The sequence below is a fragment of the Rhineura floridana genome, chromosome 4 (genome assembly GCF_030035675.1).
Source record: "Rhineura floridana isolate rRhiFlo1 chromosome 4, rRhiFlo1.hap2, whole genome shotgun sequence".
NCBI lineage: Eukaryota > Metazoa > Chordata > Lepidosauria > Squamata > Rhineuridae > Rhineura > Rhineura floridana.
In genome coordinates, this window is record NC_084483.1 from 101036907 (window position 1) to 101060079 (window position 23173).

At 42.8% G+C, this 23173-nt stretch overlaps 1 protein-coding gene across 10 annotated transcripts in view; it reads left to right on the forward strand.

Annotated features, from left to right (window-relative positions):
- The window catches only part of LAMA2 (laminin subunit alpha 2), a 748112-nt gene that overhangs the window by 397919 nt on the left and 327020 nt on the right, over positions 1 to 23173 (forward strand). The window lies entirely within an intron of this gene.

The window sequence follows — 23173 nt, forward strand, 5'->3', positions numbered from 1 at the left end:
GTCGTCTTGCTCTACCAACATCACTGCACGCAGCATCCTCCACGCCCCAGCCGAGTCTCTCTCCATCTCCTGTGCCGCTCCACGTGACGTCCTCTGTGCTGTGAGCCTGGACCCTTTCCGTGATGCTCTCACCATCACAGGGCCAGGCTCACCACGACACCCCAAGCTCCACGCGCAACACGCCGAGCCCAGCCGACTCGTCAGCGCTCTCACCACTGACGACAGGCCGGCGCTCCCCGCGGCCCAAACCAGCAGGCCCGGCCCAGAACTCCAACGGTCCGCAGCGGCGGCGGCAGCACAGCAACAATGACACCCCGGTAACGCAGCCCACAGTAAAAACAAACGGGCCAGCGGCGGCAACAACACCAGCTGCAACGAGGGGCGACACAGCGGCGGACAGGCAATGGAGAGAACGACCCAGCCACAACGACGGCACCCCGAGGAGCAAACAAGGCAGCAGCGGTCCACAGCGACAGCAACGGGCGACAACGGCACCCCAACGGCACCCCAGGTACACAGTAGTTGACAGACAGGCAGGCAGGCAGATGGATGATGGTAAACAATATTTTAAAAGATAAAACGCGGAGCCCCCTGCTGAGCATCCACCTCAGTCGCCATTTTGAGGTTAATATCCAGCTTTTCCATCTAGATGCAGGGGCATCCTATCGCCACGATGCAGGGAGCCAGCCTCTCCGCATGCCTGCAGCCCTAGTTCTGTCCCGAACACACACTACCAACTACAAACACACTTCTGCCCGCCCAGGAGTGGGGGGGAGAGACTCTCCTCCAGTAGAGTTTAAAATGACAAAAGGATCTTCCTAGCCCTTTCACCAGTTGCCAGGGCAATTAAACAGGCCCATTAACTACCTGGCCACTCTATTTGATTAACAAAGGAGATTCATCTGGCTAGCAGAGCCAGCCTCCCAGGCATAGGATTCCAAATCAGAGGCTGGAAAGGTGACCCACAGAAATCATCCATTCCAGCCCCCCCCATGCTCATAACACTACACCCTTCTCTGAAAGAGGTCTGTCCCAGACTTGCAAAAACAACAACAGAATAACAACTTTTCCTACAAAGAAATAACAGATACAGGTTAGCAAGACATTGCAATATACATCATTAAAAGCATAGTCATATTACAGTCTCATTTCCATACAAGTACAAAAACAGTCCATTCCCTTACAGCACCTTTTTCAATTAATTACTCTCTCTTTGGGCTTCCTCTTCTTTTTTCTTTTTGGAGCTCCCAGTCACAGTTCTGCATCCAACAGCTTACCCAGTCCTCATAACTTGGCAGTTGCCTGAGTTCCTGACATGTTTAAGCATGCCCTCAACCACATGTACATTTACTCCTTGCTCCCCCAAACAGTTGTACATACACCCACAATGCAAGTCACAGAATAACAAATCCTAAACATTAAAATCTTATTACCAAAAAAAAAAAACCTATCAGCACGATTCCTAAAAAAACCATTAAACAGCTCATATCCCCACCAGCATGCAGAAAGGCACAAATCAACAGCATTACACAGTCCCATAAGCACAACCCCCACCCCGAAGCCATGCGGTTGCCAACATGGCCCTTTGTCTTGGGGCTTCATGGCGTTCCTAGTCCAAGCTGATCCCTGCTGCTGCCTGCAGGGGGTTGGGACTCCTTTCCAGGAACAGATTTGTTTCCTCCCCAGCACATGGCAGGCTGTAGCCATGTTCTTGCCACTCTCTGCTCTGGGAAAAGTCTTCAAGCCAGTCCACTTGGTCTCCTGCCCCAAACGCCAAATCAAAGTTCTGCCACAAGTCTTTATCTGGGGGGATCTTCTTAAAGATTAGCTGGCCTAGTCCACCCAGGCTGGCAGAAAGAAATCTTCTCTGTCCTCCCTCACAATCTCCAGTATGAAACATGGGCCCAAACAGAGGCAGGAAACCCTCCCAGTGTCTCTTACCCTCCAAACTCACTGGGTACTGGGTGCCTCTCACTGCTGGAATTCGCCCAAGGACTGCACCCATCATAGGAGCTGCATCCCACCCCACAAGACCATTATGGGGCACCCAAGGGACAAAGTCACTTGGGGATTTTATCTCACCCATCTCTCCAGGCGCTGGGAGCTTCTCTTGGACTTGAACTCCCTTCTCAGGTTTCTCCTGCTGCACCTTTTCTTTCACAGCCATTTCTCCAGGCGCTGGCAGCTCCTCTCCAGCCTCTAGTTCACCTTTGTCTAAAGCTTTTTCTTCCTCCTGCACTTTCTCTTCCACAGCTGGCACACAGGGAGCAGAGAAATCTATCAGCAGCATCTCTTCTCCAGCCTCTATTTTACTTTCTTCGAAGGCATCTTCCTCTTCTTTTTCCAGCCTGTCCTCCTTCAAATCTTGGGGCTTCACTTCCAGCTCTCTGCTGTTTCCCCCCCTGGCAGGCTCCTGGACAATCAAAACTTCTTCTTCCTCCACTACTGACTGCAACTCTTTACAGCCCACTCCCTCCAGCTGCCCATCCACTTTCTGGATCTCTTTAGCCACCTCCATCTGGGTGCTCTGCAGCTGGACTCCTGGGTCACCCTCGACCCCTTGTAGTGGCTGATCAGGCAGGGCTCTCACCTCCTCACATGGGGTCTCCTTTTTCTCTCCAAAGATGCTTTCATATATCTCTCCCATTCATTTCCAATGCTCCTGCCGCTCCTGTTGCCTTTGCTGCTGGTCCTCCTGGCGTTCTTTCTGCCTTTGCTGCTGGTCCAGCTGGAACATCAATTTCATCTGTTCCAGAAGAAATGCTGTTCTCCCCTCCATCTTGACTCAGGCACACCTTGCTCCCAAGGCTTCTTCTAGGAAACTCAATCCCACTTTTGACACCAGTGTTGCGCGCCTCCCCCAATCTCCGAGCGGTGAGATTTCAGGGGGTCCCTGCGCCCATCCAGGGTTTGGTTTCCTTTGGGAAGAAGGTCAGCGGAGACTGCGGTGTCTTTATGAAATATGGTTTATTTATTTACACACATTCCAACCTAAGCTTAGGATGGAGGGGTTCAAGGCATCAGCAGTCTAATATCCAGCTTTTCCATCTAGGTGCAGGGGCATCCTATCGCCACGATGCAGGGAGCCAGCCTCTCCGCATGCCTGCAGCCCTAGTTCTGTCCCGAACACACACTACCAACTACAAACACACTTCTGCCCGCCCAGGAGTGGGGGGGAGAGACTCTCCTCCAGTAGAGTTTAAAATGACAAAAGGATCTTCCTAGCCCTTTCACCAGTTGCCAGGGCAATTAAACAGGCCCATTAACTACCTGGCCACTCTATTTGATTAACAAAGGAGATTCATCTGGCTAGCAGAGCCAGCCTCCCAGGCATAGGATTCCAAATCAGAGGCTGGAAAGGTGACCCACAGAAATCATCCATTCCAGCCCGACCCCCCATGCTCATAACACTATAATCCTGTAAATACAGCCAGTGTGAAACCCAGTGCAAGGCATGTTGTCCCCAAAGGACCAACTTTGCAAGGCAAATGGCTGGGAGCATCACCGGAACACTATCTGACATTGCCCAAAGAGTTGCAATTAGTGCTGTCATGGTTCTTACCCCTTCCCCTTAGATAGTGTGCCCAGTTGTTACATTTGCTGGGATCTCAGTGGTGAGAAACATTCTCTGGAATGTTCTCCTTGCCCTATGCGGCAACAGCATCACAACTGACAAGAATGCATTAGGGACTGTATCTCTCAGCCCCTCCAGACTGTTTGTGTGTGTGTGTGTGTATTCTTCTAAATATATTTTTATTTATTTAACAGTATTTATATACTGCTTGATTGTAAATAGATCCTCTCAGTGGTTTACAAACAACATGTCATTAATTGTGTATTCATGATGGATCCATACCAGACTGTCCACACATCATTCTGTTTTTTTAAGTTGTTCTGTGATGCTTCCCCAATGTTACTACTGCATTATTGCTATCTGGCAGAGCATTCTTGCACTACAGTGCAACAAAAATGGGACAAAAAACAAACCAGAACATTTGGTACAAAAAGTTACAGGATTTCAATAAGAAGTTACAGGACATGCACTGATTGGAAATGAAGCAGAATGTCCACACCAAATATTTTGCAAGTGCAAACAGTATTGAAAGTGGTATCACATATGATGCCCCTATACCATCGTGAGCACAAATAATTATGAATGCACAATAAAAAAAGATATATGGAAGGGCCCTCTGTCATTGCCTAGGCAGGGGCCCCATAATCTTGGCTTTCATTTAAAAAAAGGAAGGATCCAGCCCTCTTAAACAGAAGGTTATGAAGCAAAATGTGCAGGCATGCTTCTGAGCAATTTCTGTGAAATGAGCCAGGCTGGCTGCTCCCACCACTCAGTGTTTTTAGCCAACGAGCATAGTTTTCCCTTCCCTTTTCCCTAGAAACAAGGGTGCACTTTTCTTGTGGTCGATTCATCAGAGATCATATACTCCATAAAAGTTATTTTTGGCAAATACTACTACACAATAAGTATGGAAGCATGTTAAATAATCCTCTCCCCAAATCGCAAATGCAAAATGTGAAAACTTTGCAAAGAGGCGTAGGCATGTCTCCTGCTGTGCAGGGCTTAAAGCCAGGCACTCATTAAGAATTCACTGTACAGTTAACTTACAAATGATGCACATGTCTACTCAGAAGTAAACACAAAGTCTCTTTGTGTTTAATAGAGTTTATTTCCAGTTAAGTGGGCATGGCAGCCTGTATTTAATGATTTAGGGTTGATGTTAGAGAAAACAGGGTTATTGTGCCTATAACAGCTGTATCTCTACAATCAGAGCCAGCAGAACACAGCTGACTTCCCATGGTGATCACGAGGTTGTCTATGGGCGTGTGTGTGTGAAAAATCAGCCATGAGTGTACTCTGTCTATTTGTGTTATATCAGGTCCCCCACGGCAGCCATGTTGTGTTGTTCCATGCCCCCATGACAGCCATTTTGTAACTGGCACCCACAGCACTCTCTCAAAATTTGAAATGTGCCCACTGGACGAAAAAGGCTGGCAACCCCTGTGATATAGCATGACCAAGAATTACATTTCATATGACCCTGAACTATCTTAAGCTTGTGCAGTTTGTGTATCTCCTGTATTCCAAAGAGGCACATATCTCTCTTTCTTTTTACATCTGTAGAATGAGCCATATACACTGTGAGCCAATTGTACATTGTAGCCCTGTGTAGAATGTTTAAATTAGATACTGATAAATGCACGTCAACAAATTTGTCAACAAATATGGAAAACTAAACAATGGCCCATAGACTGGAAGTGTTCAATCTACATCCCAATTCCAAAGAAAGAGGATCCCAGAGAATGCAGTAATTATCGAACTATTGCCTTAATATCCCATGCAAGTAAAATAATGCTCAAGGTTCTACAACAAAGGCTCTTACTATATATGGAGCAAGACATGCCAGACGTCCAAGCTGGATTTAGAAAGGGAAGAGGCACCAGAAATCATATCGCAAACATACGTTGGATAATGGAATGGAGCAAGGAGTTTCCTATAGTACACTATTTTCCTTTGCTTCTGTTCCTGTGAATTTGTGAAGTGCAGCAACACTTTGCAACACTAAAAAAACTCCAAAAACAATTGTGGATTAATGGCACTGACTATTCTGCAGAACAGTCTACAATGGACATGAAGAGTGTCTCAGTTTGCACAAGATAAAACAGTGGAAGGTGAAATATATTCTAGCAAATTTCTAGGTGTGCTCTGTGTTTTTAATTGACCGTGCCCACCCTACATTATGGAGCACATGCATCTTGGGCAGGCCAAGTTTGTTTTTTCCAACAGCTAGATTAGTTAAGTAGCAACATATTGTAATAAGACTAATTTTACATCAAACTGCAATTTCAGATCCAACTGTTAATTCACCAAAAATAGTATATAACGTCCAGTTTATAATGCAAAAGGCTGTATTCGTCATCATATGACATTGACCAATAAGAAGGCTTTGAAATTAATAAAAATAAATTCAACACAGATTTCTAGGATGAATAATGAGCAAAATATAATTTTCTGGGTTAGATTCTCTGTAGAAATGGCAGTAACACAGGAAAGAAGCAAAGAAAGAACACCAACAAAGATACCAAAATGTAATTCTCCATCTTGCAGTCACCATATGCTCAGAGGCAAATGCTAGCAAATTCTTCCAAGCTACACAGAAAGTGGATTGGACTGCGAAAGATGGACCCACATTGTGTTTGCATTTTTACAAATTTGTAGAGCACCACAATATCTCATATCTGATATCAGTACAATCATAGATGGCATACCAATAGAGTTGCTACAGGTTACTGAGGTTACTGAGACTGAATCTGTCCAAATTTTGACAAAAATCTGTCAACAAATATGGAAAACTAAACAATGGCCCATAGACTGGAAGCGTTCAATATATATCCCAATTCCAAAGAAAGGAGATCCCAGGGAATGCAGTAATTATCAAACTATTGTCTTAATATCCCATGCAAGTAAAGTAATGCTCAAGATTCTACAATAAAGGCTCTTACTATATATGGAGCAAGAAATACCAGACATCCAATCCAAGCTGAATTTAGAAAGGGAAGAGGCACCAGAGATCATATCGCAAACATATGTTGGATAATGGAATGGACCAAGGAATTTCAGCAGGAAATCCCCCTGTGCTTTATAGATTACAGCAAAGCCTTTGATTGTGTAGATTATGAAAAACTATGGAATGCCTTAAAAGAAATGGGGGTGCCACAGCATCTGATCGTTCTGATGCACAACCTATACACTGGACAAGAGGCTATTGTAAGGACAGAATATGGAGAAACCGATTGGTTCCCCATCGGAAAGGGTGTGAGACAGGGGTGTATTTTATCACCGTATTTGTTTAACCTATACGCAGAACATATAATACGGAAAGCGGGTTGGACCAAGATGAAGGAGGTGTGAAAACTGGAGGGAGAAATATCAACAATTTAAGATATGCAGACAATACCATACTCTTAGCAGAAACCAGTAACGATTTGAAACAAATGCTGATGAAAGTTAAAGAGGAAAGGTGCTGTTGGAGATCATTGATTCATAGGGTCGTCTTAAGTCGTAGTTGACTTGAAGGCACATAACAACAACAACAAAATGCATGGAGGAATGTGGAATCATGCCTACTGGCCCTTCCTCTAGCCTTGAGGTACCATCTGTCTGCACATATTCTGGGCTGGCACATTTAGGTTCTGTACACCAGATCTTTGTCCTCCAGTTTTTCCAAAGTACAGTTCATACAATCAGAGCTTACTGTATATACATCTGGATGTACATATGTAGCCCCCTGCACAGACAGGATCTCTAACGCATGGACACTGGTGTGGAGCCAGCAAAGTATAATATACAGCCCTCATGTGTTCATCTTTACCTATTTTGAATGTCTGCACAGGGCTAGTAATATAGTCAAAGCAGATGGCAGAATATAATAAAAAAAGGAGTTCCCAACTCAGTGTGGGCTCTTGGCTCGGCCTTCATATTTCTTGTTGCAGCATCAACATGGAAGTGCTGTAGCAGATGTTCATGTCTATCTCCCTGAAGCATCCTAACTACCATCACTGTAGCAGATACTGCTGACCCTCTGTAAAACAGACTAATAAATCTGCAAAAACAATGTATTAAGTGAACCATCAGATACACTGATAATTATTGGAATGGTTACAAGGATAGAAAATTGTCTGAAACTGTTTGAACAGAACAAGGTACCATACTTTTATTAGCATGTAGGTCTTTGTCAGACTCGCACCTCTCCTGGCACAGTGGCAATCAAGTACACTAGGGCAGGTTAGGTTCCAGACCCCCGCCGAAAAGTGAAAGTTACTGAAAAGTGGAGCATAGCATTAATGCATATAAAAGCCTCCGCTGGCTCCCTCACTCATCCTGCCGCTCACTCGCTCTCTCCCCCTGCCCCCCACTTGCTCACTCACTCGCTCTTGTTATGGTGAGGGAATAGTGCTCCCCTTCCATGGCAGGCACCAGAGTCTGTCAGAGGCGCCACAAGTCCTGCCTGAACCATAGGAATGAAGAGAGTGGACAGCCACCTCCCCCCACAGTCAAACAGAGCCACAGCTGCAAGCTCCAGTAAGGATCCTAGGGCTGCAGTAGCCCCAAGGCAGACGAATAAGGACAAAGCCTCCCCCCGCACAGCCAACCAGAAAAGCGGGGCCCTACTGTAGTGGTTGGAACAATAACCTTCCTGATGCTTTCATGATAAGCTGCAACAAAAGTGACTTAGATACATGTGGTATGAAGAAGTATGATAGGTCAGTATCCATGTAGCCAATATTCAGATTTTAGTGCATAATGAAAATTGGCACTACTCAGAGAATACAACTGTGGAATAATGTTACATGAAATGCAAATGGTGTAATCCAGAAGCTTCCAAGCAGCGTTGCATGGGGGTGGTGATTTCTTTTTTGTTTTAATCTGGGATACAACGATTAATATAATAGCAGATCATAAACTATGCAGTGATTGCTTCAAATGCTGTATCTCTTTTAGTCTTGTTTGCATTTAGAAGTCAACAGTGTCTGCCACACTAGCAGTCATATTAAATATTTCGTCTAGATAGTCGAATTTCTCAAGTATTTCCAAGATCCTGTGTCCCATTATTGCCAGTATTATGTACTTTAATGTCTTCAGAATGGCACAGAGGAAAAGAAATTATTACATTGAAATAGGGAAAAATTGCACTTCTCCTTTTTTTCAATGAATGAAAACTGTTAAGCACATTAAAATACCATTTACCAAATAGCAGAACCTAATGAAAATTGGGACTGTTCAGTGAATACAAATGTGGAATAATACTGAATGAAATGTTCTGTGTGTAACTGTTTCTCATTATTCCAAATTATATTACATAGCACTGGAAGAGACAATCTGTGGTTCAATAGGTAAATAGGATAATAAGAACACTGGCAAATTTTGTTATGTTTATAATAGGCCTTTCATTCCTTTGATTTACTCTTGGCTTTTCAAAATCTTACTAATATTTTGCTAGACTGGTTTGGCTCACTTTCAATGAAACTTTACACCAGGGTTTGTAGGATAAAAATTAGAAAGATGAAAATGTCATTTCTGGAAATTCTTACATTGCCATCACAGAGCAATCCTAACCCTTGATCTGTGCTGCTGGTGGGGGTTAGAGGTTGCTCTGAAGGTGCCCCTCCACAGGGTTCTACCAGCTGAGGGGGCTGTGTTGTCACAAAGGCTCTCACTACACATGCTGAAAGAGCACATGCTACAACAGGCAATAGTGATCGTAAGTAGGGTTGCCAGGTCAGAAGCATCACAAATCCTGAGATTTCAGGGGCAGGCCCTAGTGATCTCATGGGGGCGTGCCCTAGTGCTGTAACCGGGATAGGCCCTAGTGATGTCATTACGCATGATATGTTAAGCATCAACCACAGTTCCTTGACGCATACCACTCCAACAAAAAAAATTCTTGGATTGGAAATTAAGAGAGAACTCTTAGCTAAATGAGTGAGTTCCCAGCTGAAGTTATGGGATCATTCCTTATCTGTTTAGGGAGCCTGGGCAGGGAACATTAAATCTAGCCTACTTGCTTCTGGCAAGAAGGGTTTAAGTGCCCTCAGGCCAGCCCAGTCGCCAGAAGGCCATTGTAGGAAGAAGGGAGCCTAGTGTTGTGGAGATATTAGATGGGAGCACTCAGGAGTAAAGATGGATGCCCCTGAAGGTTGCGATTCTGAACACACTTACTAAGGGACTAGGCTCCATTGAACTCAACAGGATTTACTTCTGAGTAGATATGGTTAGGATTGTGCTGTTGGTAAGGCTTGACTAGGGATCCTCTGCAAAGATATCCATATCCCAGCAGGTTGGCAAACCCCTGCCTGGAATGCCCTGCCTGCCTTTTCTTGTGGCTGCTCCAAACTTCTTTACAGACTTGACACTTCACTGCAGATAGAGGTTTGAGAAATGAATAAGTTAAGAAGATCCTCTTCCCTTCCCTGCCTACCGTGTGGGCTGCTGTAAACTCAATTTGATTCTAGACAGTAATAACTGACAGAGAGAAAACACACATGGTTTGGTCCACAGGCAGTAGTTTGGAAGCAACAGCAGTTGAACACGCTTCCCAGTATGTGAATTCTATTTTTCCATCATGCAACCAACAAGGTGCATCATCAGTGGGTTTAAAGGGGTTGAGCTGAGCGCATGGAACCACTGTTGTTGCTTCTATGGATTTAAGGAAGTGAGGTCAGAGGTAAATGAAATGCAAATAGAAAAAGAAAAGACAGTGATGATTTCCTAAATGTAATACCATACCAACCACAACAGGATTCCTATGAGTAAGGCACAAAACTCAGCATTCTGCAACCAGTCAGGATTCCTAACCAAAAACCAAAACTATAAAAAAGTGGCAGCCAGTCAGATAAGGTCAAATAAATCCCCATGCAGCATAACCTAGTACAGAATGCTGTGGCATGACTGCTGACATGAGTGAGATCCTGTCAGCACATAATACCTCTGCTCTGAAATCTGCACTGGTTGTTGATTTGCTACTAGGTCAAGTTCAAGGTGTGCTTTCCATGTTACGGGTTTCAGCTAGTACTTTTTCTGCTCTTATAAGAAATCAATCCTTTAGTGTGGCATCACGTACACTTTGGAACTCCCTGCCTTTTGACATTAGGTAGGTGCCTTCATTGTACTCTTTTTGACACCTGCTAAAAATATTTTTGTTTAGGCAATCCTACCCAGTCATGTAGATGCTATTATGTTTTTAATTGTTTATAAATCATTGTTGGTTTTCTTAGTTTGAGTGTTTTTGAATACCTGTTTTTAACTGTTTTTGCCAATAATTTTATTGTTTTAATTCCTTCTGTAAAGCACTTATGACCTGGACTAGCATTGGCTCTCCAGGCAATAGTCTTCTCCAGAGATTGGACTTTGGACCTTTGCATGCAAAGCATGTGCCCTAACACTGAGCTACAGACCTTCCCCTGTTTAAAAATTATCTTTTAAAATTGCTCTTTTCAGTTCACTAATGAATACGCAACATACCTAGGGCAGAACCACACCGTGTATTTAAAGCACATGCAACATACATTTGAAGCACATTAATCCCACCACAAAATCATGGGGACTGTAGTTTGTTATGAGTGGTGGGAACTATAACTGTGAGGGGAACCTACACTTCCCAGAATTTTTGAGGGTGGTAATGCACTTTAAATGCGAGTTGGATGTGCTTTAAATGTATTATTTGGATCTGCGTTAATTCATAAACTTTGCTTGCATATAAATCATTTTAATTATTTTTAAATTTTATTGATTTGTTTATTATTTGATTGATATTCGGCCTTTCCTCCCAGCAGGAGCCCAGGGCAACAAACAAAAGTACTTAAAAACACTTTAAAACATCATAAAAACAGACTTTAAAATACATTAAAACAAAACATCTTTAAAAACATTTTTTAAAAAGCTTTCAAGACATCTTTAAAAAAGGGTTAAAAACATATTGTTTACAAAAAAAAAGATTTAAAAACATATTAAAAAGCAGATCCAACACAGACGCAGACTGGGATAAGGTGGCTTCTTGAAAGAGGAAGGTCTTCAGTAGGTCCTGAAAAGATAACACAAATGGTGCCTGTCTAATATTTAAGGGGAGAGAATTCCACAGGGTAGGTGCCGCCACACTAAAGGTCCGTTTCCTATGTTGTGCAGAATGGACCTCCTGATAAGATGGTATCTGCAGGAGGCCCTGACCTGCAGAGTGCAGTGATCGACTGGGTATATAAGGGATAAGATGGTCCCAAGCTGCATAGGGCTTTGTACACCAAGAGTAGAACCTTGAATTTGGCCCAGTAGCAAATGGGCAGCCAGTGTAATTCTTTCAGCAGTGGAGTGACATGTTGGCGATACCCTGCCCCAGTGAGCAGTCTTGCCACCGCATTTTGCACCAGCTGCAGCTTCCAGACCAACCTCAAGGGCAGCCCAACATAGATTGCATTACAGATTACAGATATCCCAGAAGGATATCATGGTCAATGGTATCAAAAGCCACTGAGAGAACAAGTAAGAGTAACAGCTTCACATTCCTCTGTCCTTCTTCCGACAAAGGTCATCCATCAGAGTGACCAAGCCCAATTCAGTCCCATAACCAGGCCTGAACCCAGGCTGGAATGGGTCAGGCTAATCTGTTTCATCCAAGTGTACTTGCAATTGCTGCGCCACAACCCTTTCAATCATGTTCCCTAAGAATGGGGTTTTTGCGACTGGTACGTAATGGTCACAGACCAATGGGTCCAGGGTAGGGTTGCCAGGCTCAGGGCCTGAGACTGATCCTGTATCTTTAGGAGAAGAGAAAGTCAGCTAAGTGCAGGTGTTCTTGCAACACTGTAATGGGAAAAACCACAAGGTGGAATTCTCCCTCCCCCCTGCACAACTTTTAAAGATACGGAAGACCTCTTGGTTGCCAGGCTTGGCCTCCAAGAGGTCTTCTGTATCTTTAGTTGTGCAGGGGGAAGGGGGAATTCCGCCTTGTGGATTTCCCATTACAGTGTTGTAAGAACACCTGCACTTGGCTGACTTTCTCTTCTCCTAAAGATATAGGATCAATCTCAGGCCCTGAATCTGACAACCCTAGTCCAGGGTGAGCTTTTTCAGGAGTGATTAGATCACTGCCTCTTTCAGGGCGGTTGGAACCATTCCCTCCCACAATGATGAGTTGACCGCACCCTGTATACACTTGGTCAACCCTCCTTGGCAAGCTTTAATAAGCCAAGAAGGGCAAGGGTCGAGAGGACACATTGCTGGCCACATCATCGCAGCTGGCTGCATCATTGCAAGCACCTTGTCTACATCATCAGGCCACATCAACTGAAACCTTTCCCAAGAAGTTGCAGCAGACGTTGCACTGCACACCTCATTGGGGACTACAGTAGATGTGGATGGGGCATCAAGACTGCTACGGAGACGAGCAACTTTACCCTCAAAGTGACTTGCAAACAATTCACAGTGGGCCTCCGAAGGGTCTAAAACTCCATTTTGTGGAGTTGATGTCAACAGACCCTTGACAATACAGAAAAGCTGCACTGAACGGCTACTTGAGGATGCGATGGGAGCAGACAAGTGGGCCTTCTTCGCCACCCTCACACCACACAGTAGGCACGGTTATTATGTTTTACTTGTACCCCATCAGCCTCACAGCATGTCTTTCACCACTTGCGCTCTAGCCATTGTCGAGCCTGTTTCATTGCCCTTAACGCACTGGTATACCAAGGTGCAAACCGGGCTCCATAATGCTGGAGAGGGCACCCGGGGGCAACCGTGTCAAGAGCCCAACGCACCTTGCTGTTCCACAATGTTACAAAGGCTTCAACAGGGTCACCTGCTCTATCTACTGGAAACTCCCCAGGGCATTCAGGAATCCTGTGGATTCCATTAGTCTCCCAGGGTGGACCATCTTAATCTGTCCACCACCCCTGCAGAGAAGGATCAGAGCCATAAGTCTAAACTTCACTAGGAAGTGGTCTCACCATGACAATGGGGTGACATTAACCCCCCATCTCCTGACCACCCCTTCCTCCATCTGCAGCAAAAACCAAGAAATGGAAATCACCTGTAAAATTTACTTGGTGACCATGGGCTACTCACCATCTCTCAGCCTAATGTAACCCTCTGGGTGAAAACAATAGAGGGGGACATGACCAGCCCAAACAAAAAGGGCACACTGAGAATGTAGAGGAAATAGTAATGTACAACCATAGTGTGAAATCAGATACATATTAAGACATAGTATGAATAAATATTTATATAAGCATACATGTCAAAGATATTTATTATTCAAACAATCTGTAAAGATACTTATAGTGCAATCCTATGCATATTTACTCAGAAACAAGTCTCATTGAATTCAGTGGGGCTTACTTAAACAGGTTATTGTCAAAACCAGTTGGTCATTACAGAACATTTTTTAAAAAACAAAAATCAGTATTAGTTTCCTACCAAATAAAAGCAGTGACCTTTGGGTGAAGGGCAGGAAATAAATTCTAATTCTAATAATAATTCTAAGTAAGCCCTGCCTAGTTGCTTAAAAAAAGGATTGGGTGGAGAGAAAGATTTACAACACAACCCTTTCCTATGTTCACTCAAAAGTCCCATTGATTTACAGCATGGTCCTAACCATGTCTACTCAAAAGCAAGTCCTACTGAATTCAATGTGAGATTAGCATTGCAGTTTTACTCCCAGAAAAGTGAGTATAGAATTAAAGCTTCATAGTGGGAATGTTTTCAAAACAGGCTGTGAATTATACAATAAACTGCTCTCTTCAACAGCCAAGTAAAATTTAAAGTTGTTTGACTCCTTATAATTAGAAAAGTATAACATATTGTAATGGCATCATGAGCTGCAGCATGTACGCTTTTTCAAATTTCTCTTCAAAAATTATTTGAAAGATAAAATGTATAATATGCTATTTTTGCAAGTAATTAAAAAAATCCTGCATGTACACTTTTATTATAATCATAATAACTGATATTGTTTACTGTGTATGCCACCCAAGATCATGCTATGCTCTTTAGTTCTAGATTTCCTGGAATATTATTGTAGAAAGGCAATATTGCTCCTGCTGAAAGTTATACACTTACTCAACTTCCGATGTGCAGACAAACAGGAAAAGGATTTGCAATAGGTTCCAGCTGTTGCATGGAGATCAGCAAATCTCTTGTCAATCACAACCCTGACTTCACTTATTGGCTAAAAACCTGAAAGGGCGGGGATTAGGGCAGCTGACGTTTTGGTGTATATCTCTTGAACTAAACTACCTAGAAACTTATTTTATTTTAATGAAATGTAAGAGTCCAGAGATTGGGGTATCTCACCTAGAAACCTGGAGAGGACCCCCCGAAAACCAGAGACCTGACAACCCTAGTCGTAAGGCCACCAAATGGGGCTAGGGTTGCCAGGTTCAGGGCCTGAGACTGATCCTGTATCTTCAGAAGAGCAAGTCAGCCAAGTGCAGGTGTTCTTGCAACACTGTAATGGGAAAAACCACAAGGTGGAATTCTCCCTTCCCCCTGCACAACATTTAAAGATACAGAAGACCTCTTGGTTGCCAGGCCCGGCCTCAAAGAGGTCTTCCGTATCTTTAAAAGTTGTGCAGGGGGAAGGGAGAATTCCACCTTATGGTTTTTCCCATTACAGTGTTGCAAGAACACCTGCACTTAGCTGACTTTCTCTTCTCCTAAAGATACAGGATCAGTCTCAGGCCCTGAACCTGGCAACCCTAAATGGGGCAGATGTTTCTGTACTACAACTCCCATCTTTATTAATCATTGTCCATGCTGGCTGACGTTAATGAGGGTTGTGGTATAACACCATCTCCTGGAGTAAACAAAAATGTTTAGAATATTTCTGACCTATTAAAACCACATAGAATGAACAATAAAACTATCCTAATAGTCCATTTGACAAAATTAACAAAGCAGATGACACAATATTTTAAGTAAAACATTGCTCATTAAAAATCTTTGAGACTGCAGCACAACTCCTTATTTCTGTCATAAATCCTTCTACCATAAAGGCGACTGAATTAACATCCTTCAGATGCCTGAATGAATAGATCTTAAGTTTGTGCTGAAACAAGAAGAGATTATGTATATCTTCAAGGGGTGGTCTGTTCCCACATAGCAGCATTAAGTCTTTTCCCACTGGCTTTTGGTCAACTCTATTACTTCCTTTATGTATTTATGGTGAGAATACTTCACCCTGAAGTAGTGGGGCCAACAAACTGTACCACATACTACCATATGAGATGAGACTATTTCTTATAGTTCTGTAAGAAGTATGGATCACCAGCCAAAACCAAAAGCTAAAATAAATTCTGTGACCACTATGGAAAATTGCCTATGAGAAGAGTAGAAGAAATAATCTTGCAGCATTATGATTCCGATAAAGTAAATATCAGGGTTGACAAATAGTCCAACTACAATCATTCTTAGTATAGCAACTAGTTTTAATTAGTTGTTTATTCATGAAAGTATTTCCTTATTAATTTTACCTAAATTCTTTAAGGATAAAAATTGCTTATGTCCTACACATTCAGGAAAATATTTTCTTGTTATTGTCTAAATCCTGAATAAACAAAAAATTCTTAGGTCCAGTGCAACCTCATAACTTAATCACAATTCTGTGCATTGCCTACTCAGAAGCAGGTCTCATTAAGTTCAGTGGGCTTGCTCCCAGGTAAGTGTGCTATTGCAATGCAGCCTTAGAAATTCAAATACTGATCTTTTCCCTTTAAAACCAAGGGTATGATCAGTCCTATGTACTGTGGAGTACATAGCCAAGTTTTTTAAAGTATCAGTGGTTTGAATGTGACTTAAGAATGCTTATCTTATGCTAGATTGCACCCAACATTCCCAGGTCAGTAAAGTGCACACTATCACTTGCATACAAGGATAATTGTTCATAGAGCTGGGAAAAGTATAAATTGGTTTGCAGTTTCAGTGGTCCTGATAAACAAACCTGATAAAACAAGTGTACATGTAACATATACATTACTGGTCTGCAGCCAAATTGATCCCTGGTGGAGACCATCCTGAGTACAGCAAAAAGTTGCATTCCTCTTTAATGCACTCACATAATTCTTACAGTGTGGTCAGTAATGGAAAGCAGGAGCTTTTCACAACCGTAGCAAGTGGGTGCTGGAAAAAATGGAGGACTCTGAATTCAGTTTGTGGATGTTCCCCCTTCTACATTCAGTAGCGGATCAGGGCTGTGCTGTGAGAGGCTCCAAGTACTCCTCTTAAGCATGGGAAGAGAGTAAAGAGGGAACTCAGACTGAAATAAAGACTTTCATTCTACCTAAATTACTTGGAGTATTGTGTGGTGGCCCTTTGAGGGCAGCAGTATGGGGTGTACAGACTGATGTGGTGTTTAAACTCCTGGACAGAAAACTGATATGCCTTCTCTAAAGAAGGGATATTGTTAGATGCCTATCACCAGATTAGGGAAGGTCTCTGAAAAATTCTCATCTGATTATTTTAGTACACATAAGAAGCTTTTGCATGTCTTTCCATGTATTGAATACATTTAGGACATAGGAAGTGAGAAGTGATTACCTTTGTGTCTTATTTGTGTAGTATTTTTTTCTCTCTATTGCTGGCATGTCCTACAGCCCAATTCAAAATGGTGGTTTTACCTTTAAAGCATTAAATGGTTTAGAACCAGATTATGTGAAGGATCTCATTCTCTGGTATCAACCTGCCTGCACTTTGAGATCAGAGGCTCTTCTTGTGTGACCATCAGACAGAGAGGGTCTTCCCATCTGTTTGGAACGGCTTTTTTTCTTAAAATATATCTTTGTGCTGATACTCTGATTTGGTGCTATTTTATCTGAGTTTGCTGTTATTATGCTGAGCTGAATATTAATATTGCCATTAATATTGTTGGTTTTATTGTTTTTTATTAGTAAAGCTATTGGTGTTTTATGTTTTCTTTTATGTTGTTTATGGTTAAATTTGGATTTTGATTGTGTATCTTGTGTTATCTGCTGGAAGTCACTTTGTATACTGAGTGTATACTCAGAATACTGAGTTTCACCACTAAACAGATGTTAAGAAGTCATGCCTGCTCTATGAATGCAATTAAGGATTTCAGTGCTTTTGAGTAAGAAAAGAGGAATTCATGGTGACAGTTCCTCAGCTTTGGGTTTTGACAAGCAGCCTGCTTCTGTGTGTGTCTGCAGTGGAAGTAAAAATATACAACTTGCAAGCTAAGCACAGTCCTCTAGCTCCTGATGCACTTGTTGTGACAGCTTTCTAATGTGGGCCTGGCATAGTCTAAACATGAATTATATCAAGCAAGTAGAGGTAGAGGCAATGGATAGAAAGGCCCATCTCTTTTTAAGCAAATTAACAGTAACAACATCCCTACCCCCACCATACTATCTTGCTGGGAAACATAGGTTCCGGTTCTGGTTGGAGCAGGCAAGACTTTCTTTTGGCTCAGTTTGTATCTTACTTATCTATTTTCCTATTCATTCCTCTTAACTAACTACTCCAGTTTTAGTTTCATTTCTAGTTCTGGAGCTCTTTTTTTTTTTAATTGAAGACAAAGAGCCAAAGGATAAAGGAACAGCAATTACAAAGCGGTCTTCTGCCGACGAGTGTTTGTCTCCGGCAGCTTGAATCAACTCACTTAACTATATTTTTTCCTGTGCTTAAACATCATTGCCAAGAATGGTGCTTACAAGGAATGAGAGGAAAGCTTTAGGTCTTTCTCCCCCTTCTGAGAGCTTGCCAGCAAAAGATAAGTTAAAGATGAAACGAAAAGAAACACGGCCGGGTCTCTCTCCCTCCTCACAACAACTTGATACATCTCATCCTATGTTAAAGGGGCAGCAGAAAATAACAGACTTTTTTACTCCTGCCCCTTCTTATTCTCCTGAAAAGGACAGTTGGCTAGCCCCTTCTACACCTACTGACTGGCACCTGCCACTTAAAGGAGTGTTTTATAACCCTAAGCACGATCAGCCAGCCATGAATCTGGCTGACGAACTAGCGCTGGCTGAAAACTCTACTTCAATTGAAGACCTGGCATCATATAAAAGAACAAATAGCCTTGGAAGACCTCCAGATATCCCCATACAAAATTATGCTGGCGGCACTTGCCATCATGAAGATACAGCTATTCCGTACTCTCCACATTTACAACGGATTAACAAATCCCTTCTCTCAACTGAGGAGGGAAAGCCTAGCAGTAATACACAGATTCAGTGTGAGGTTACAACCTCTAGTCATCTTCTCTCAGTGGACGAATTAAAGGACTTCCCCCTAAAAGGGTGGCTGCTCATGCTGACAACGGACTTGGAGTGTCTAAAGGCCTATATGAATGAATGTAACTCCTTATTAACCACATTAGTCACTTCCTGCGGCATTACACAGAATTCTGACTCAGTTACCCTACAGGGGAACCAGGCAAAGTCTGGTGCTATTATGAAGCGTAACCAACAAAAAACCTCCAAGAAAAAAAGAGACGCCCGGCTTTCCATCTAAAAAAAAGTAAAAATATGAAGACTCAAAAATCTTCCCAGAAATCTGGGATGAATTTTAAGAGACTCTTTAACTTGTTAGAAATTCCATCTGAGACGAGAGTCTCTAAAGCAAATATACCCCACGTAAAACATCCAAATAAAAAGCACTCAAAAGTACTCAAAGAAGCAGAAACAATTGATGATACAAGTTCACATGAGGGGGAGAAATTGCCGGATACTCTCTCACCAACTCACTCGTTGTACATTCCTCAACAGGACCCATGGCAAGACGCTTTACGAATCTCGCAGACAAAACAAAAAATAATGGCTTCATCCCTACATCCCCGATGGAATCTTGTACTAATAAGGAATAAGCTAGTCTTTGAAAATTATCCCAAACCATGGGGCTATATTACTCCTTTGCAGAGGAAACATCATCTGATAGACATTTTAGATAAGACAATAATACCAATTTCAAATATGAAAATATTTACTCATGACATCAAGCAAATAGAATACCTTCATTTCGACAACATAAGGGCTTGGGCGGTGGTTACCTTTTTATCCCATGAAACAGCGAAGTATATTTGGCTTAATAAAGATCTATTATCCAGAATGGATATAAATATCCTCCGTTTTTTTGAAAATACAGCGCCGCCGCCAGCCCTAAAAATAAAATATCTGGATAATGCTCATAGGAGCCAAACTACACACGCTCGACAAGAAGCGACACCCTTGATTGACCTGGATTTCCAAGAAGTGGGAACTATTTCTAATCCTCATACACAGCCAAATCATCAATTGAACATACCTGATTTATATGAAGAGTGCGCATCTCCGATGATGTCCCCGACACTGGGTGGCATGATGGTTCCGATGTTCGATTTGGGTCTGGGACCTCTGTGTCGGGAGACTGGGGTGGTGGTGGAGAACGGCGCTAACACTCGTCCGTCGTTGCGTGGCTGCCATCCGCTGGAGGTCCCTATGCGGCTGGAGGGTCCGTTCGACGGCTCCCTGGAGGAGAACAGTCTTTATTACAGCCTTTTGCCCTTTTACCCGGGAATGAACGGAATAAAATACTAGACAGATTAGTCCAACTCTCATTACAACTCTCAACTATCCATGAATGTGCAGAGGCGGCCTCGTCCCCTAATGCAGGATATTCCTTGGGAGGAAAAGATGTCTCTAAAAAACACCTTATAAAAGGTCATCATACAAACCCCACGCACATCTGGCCCCCCATATCATCGGCGCAGACAGAATCATTGGGGACAGACTGACAACTTCAAATCCTCTCCTGGAACATCAAGGGCTGGAAAAATAAAGACAGTAAAGAGGATTTATACTCTTTTTTACATCAATTTAAGATCATCTGCCTCCAAGAAACCTGGATAACAAATGATACACCGATCCTTCTACCGGGTTTTTGGACTTTTTCTATTCCTGCGGTTAAACAAAATATGTATGGCAGAGGCAGCGGTGGTTTATGTATGTTTATTTCAGATGATTTTCCGGTAGATATTCAAACCTTAGCACCTCCATGTGATCACTTTATCCAAGGCCTGAGGTTTACTAGCTCCCTTTTGGGTGCTTTCATTATTATAAATGTTTACTTTCCTCCACATGTGGCTAGGACTCTAACACCTAACAATATCTGGGACCAATTATCAGAGTTTCTAACCCTATTGGAACATCAATATCCCACTTCTAAGGTGATCCTCTGTGGGGATTTCAATGCCTGGTTAGGTTCTGGCTGTCCGGATGGCCCTTCTACAAATCACGGTCCAACCAGCCCTTTCCTTTTAGGGGCCAGGATCTCCCAAGATCAGATACTAAATAATCAAGGTTTGAGGCTGATGGAGTTAATCTTCGCACATCAGTTATTTTGCCTACACGGGTCATACCTAGATCAAACCAATGGCCCCATTACATATTTCTCTAATCATGGAGCCAGCGTGATAGATTTCACGCTGGTCTCAAACTCAGTAATCTCAAGGGTCCACAGTTTTCTGGTATTAGATAGAATCGAGAGCGACCATTTTCCATCGTTAACGATTTTAAAATTGAGTCATTCGCTGATCCTCCCGGCTTTACCGTCCTTGGTAGACCTTCAGGTAGCGGACCGCAGAGTACGCTGGTCTCCAAATTTACAACTTTCTACTCTACAATTACTCGAGAACACCAGTTTAACTGAAGTTAGGCAAGCAGTAATTGACTCGAAAATAGACCCTATTAAGGCCTATCAACAGATAACAGCTCTGCTCAAACCTACGCTAACTAGAAAAGCTTCTCTCGATACCGCGTGCTCTAGGAGGGAGACTTGGTTTGACAACGAATGCAAAGTAGCTAAACGTCAACTTATCAAATTTTCACATAACACGATAAGGGCCCCAAACACCCTCAGACATAACCAACTTATTAAGATGCGCTCTTCATATAAAACACTAATCAGACAAAAAAAGGCGTTACATGCAAGAACCCAATGGCAGCGACTCCACCAAGCTTGGTTGGAGGGCAACGGCCGTCTGTTTTGGTCTATGATCGCTTCCGGGTCCGAGTCCTACACCCAATTTGCATCTAGCCAAATCTCTCCCTCAGTGTGGCAGGAACATTTTTCAAAACTATACACCGTTACGGGTGAATCTTACATCTTACGCCCAATAGACACCGAGATCAATGATCCTTACTGGCCTCCGGTAACATCATCAAATGTCAGAACTCTCATTTCCTCACTAAAAAAGGGAAAGGCCCCAGGAGAAGATATGCTCCCACCTGAACTCTTTTTAGATCTCCCTGACTGGTGGGTCCCTATTCTGGCTAAACTTTTTACCAAGATCAATAATACAGGTATAATGCCAGAAGGCTGGAAACAAAGTATAGTTATCCCCATTTATAAAAAAGGGAAGAAAGACGATCCAAATAACTACCGGCCCATCAGTCTGTTAGATATAGGGGCAAAGCTATATAGCAAGTACCTCCTCCTAAAACTGGAAGAATGGGAAGCAGAAAACTCTATCATTTTTCTAGAACAAGTAGGATTTCAGAAAGGCCAATCGACCATAGACCACTGCGCTACTCTTTATGTTCTGGCTAGACAGTCTGTGATGGGCCCTACTAAACATCTTTACGCCGCTTTTGTAGATTTAGCTGCGGCGTTTGACTCAATTGACAGATACCGTCTATGGTCCAAGTTGGCTCGAACTAACATCGACAAACGTCTTCTTTACCTAATTAAGGAAATGTATTCTAACAACACTCTTAAAATTAGAGTAGGTAACTACTTGACTGACCCGATAAAAGTCAAAAAAGGAGTCAAACAAGGTTGCCTATTGGCGCCCATTTTATTTAACCTATATTTGAATGATATAATACCCGAACTGCAAGGCCCAAAATTTTTTCCTCCATCTGCTGGAAATAAGAAGATTTCCACGTTACTTTACGCAGATGACATGACCCTCCTTTCTCTCACTCCTATTGGTCTAAGAAGGCTATTGGTAAATCTAAACTCCTTTTGTAAAAATGAGGGCCTTCAAATCAACTACAGGAAAACAAAGATAATGGTTTTCGGTAAAAATTTTCGAAAACACAAATGGTCCATTGGATCCCAGCCGATAGAGCAATGTCGCTCTTTCAAGTATCTGGGAATTCACTTCCAAGACACTTTAGCTTGGAAAAGTCACATCTCCGCTATCAAATTAACGGCAGCTAGTGCGATAGGGACATTACTCAAATTTTACAGGACGGCAGGGGGATATTTGGTGGCTCCCGCCCTAAAAATCTATCAAAGCAAAATCTTACCACAGATCATTTATGGGGCGGCAGTTTGGGGATGGTCAAGTTATACACTTTCCTCACTAGAAGTTATTCAAAATAACTTCCTTAGACGCCTTTTACATCTGGCCCCCGGCACACCTACAGCACATTTGAGAGCCAAAACTGGCTTACCTCCGGTTTTGGCCCGAACACATGTACTCTTACTACGATATTGGGCAACCCTGGCACACTCGCCCTCAAGGAGTTTGGCAAGAAGCTGCCTTGAAGCAGTATTAACAGACCCCCATTGGATCCAAAAATTCCAGACGGTTTATTCGTATTATCATATTCCGACACACTCAATCTCAGCTCTTTATAGGTTTAATATCCAAGACCATATTGTGAGACACAG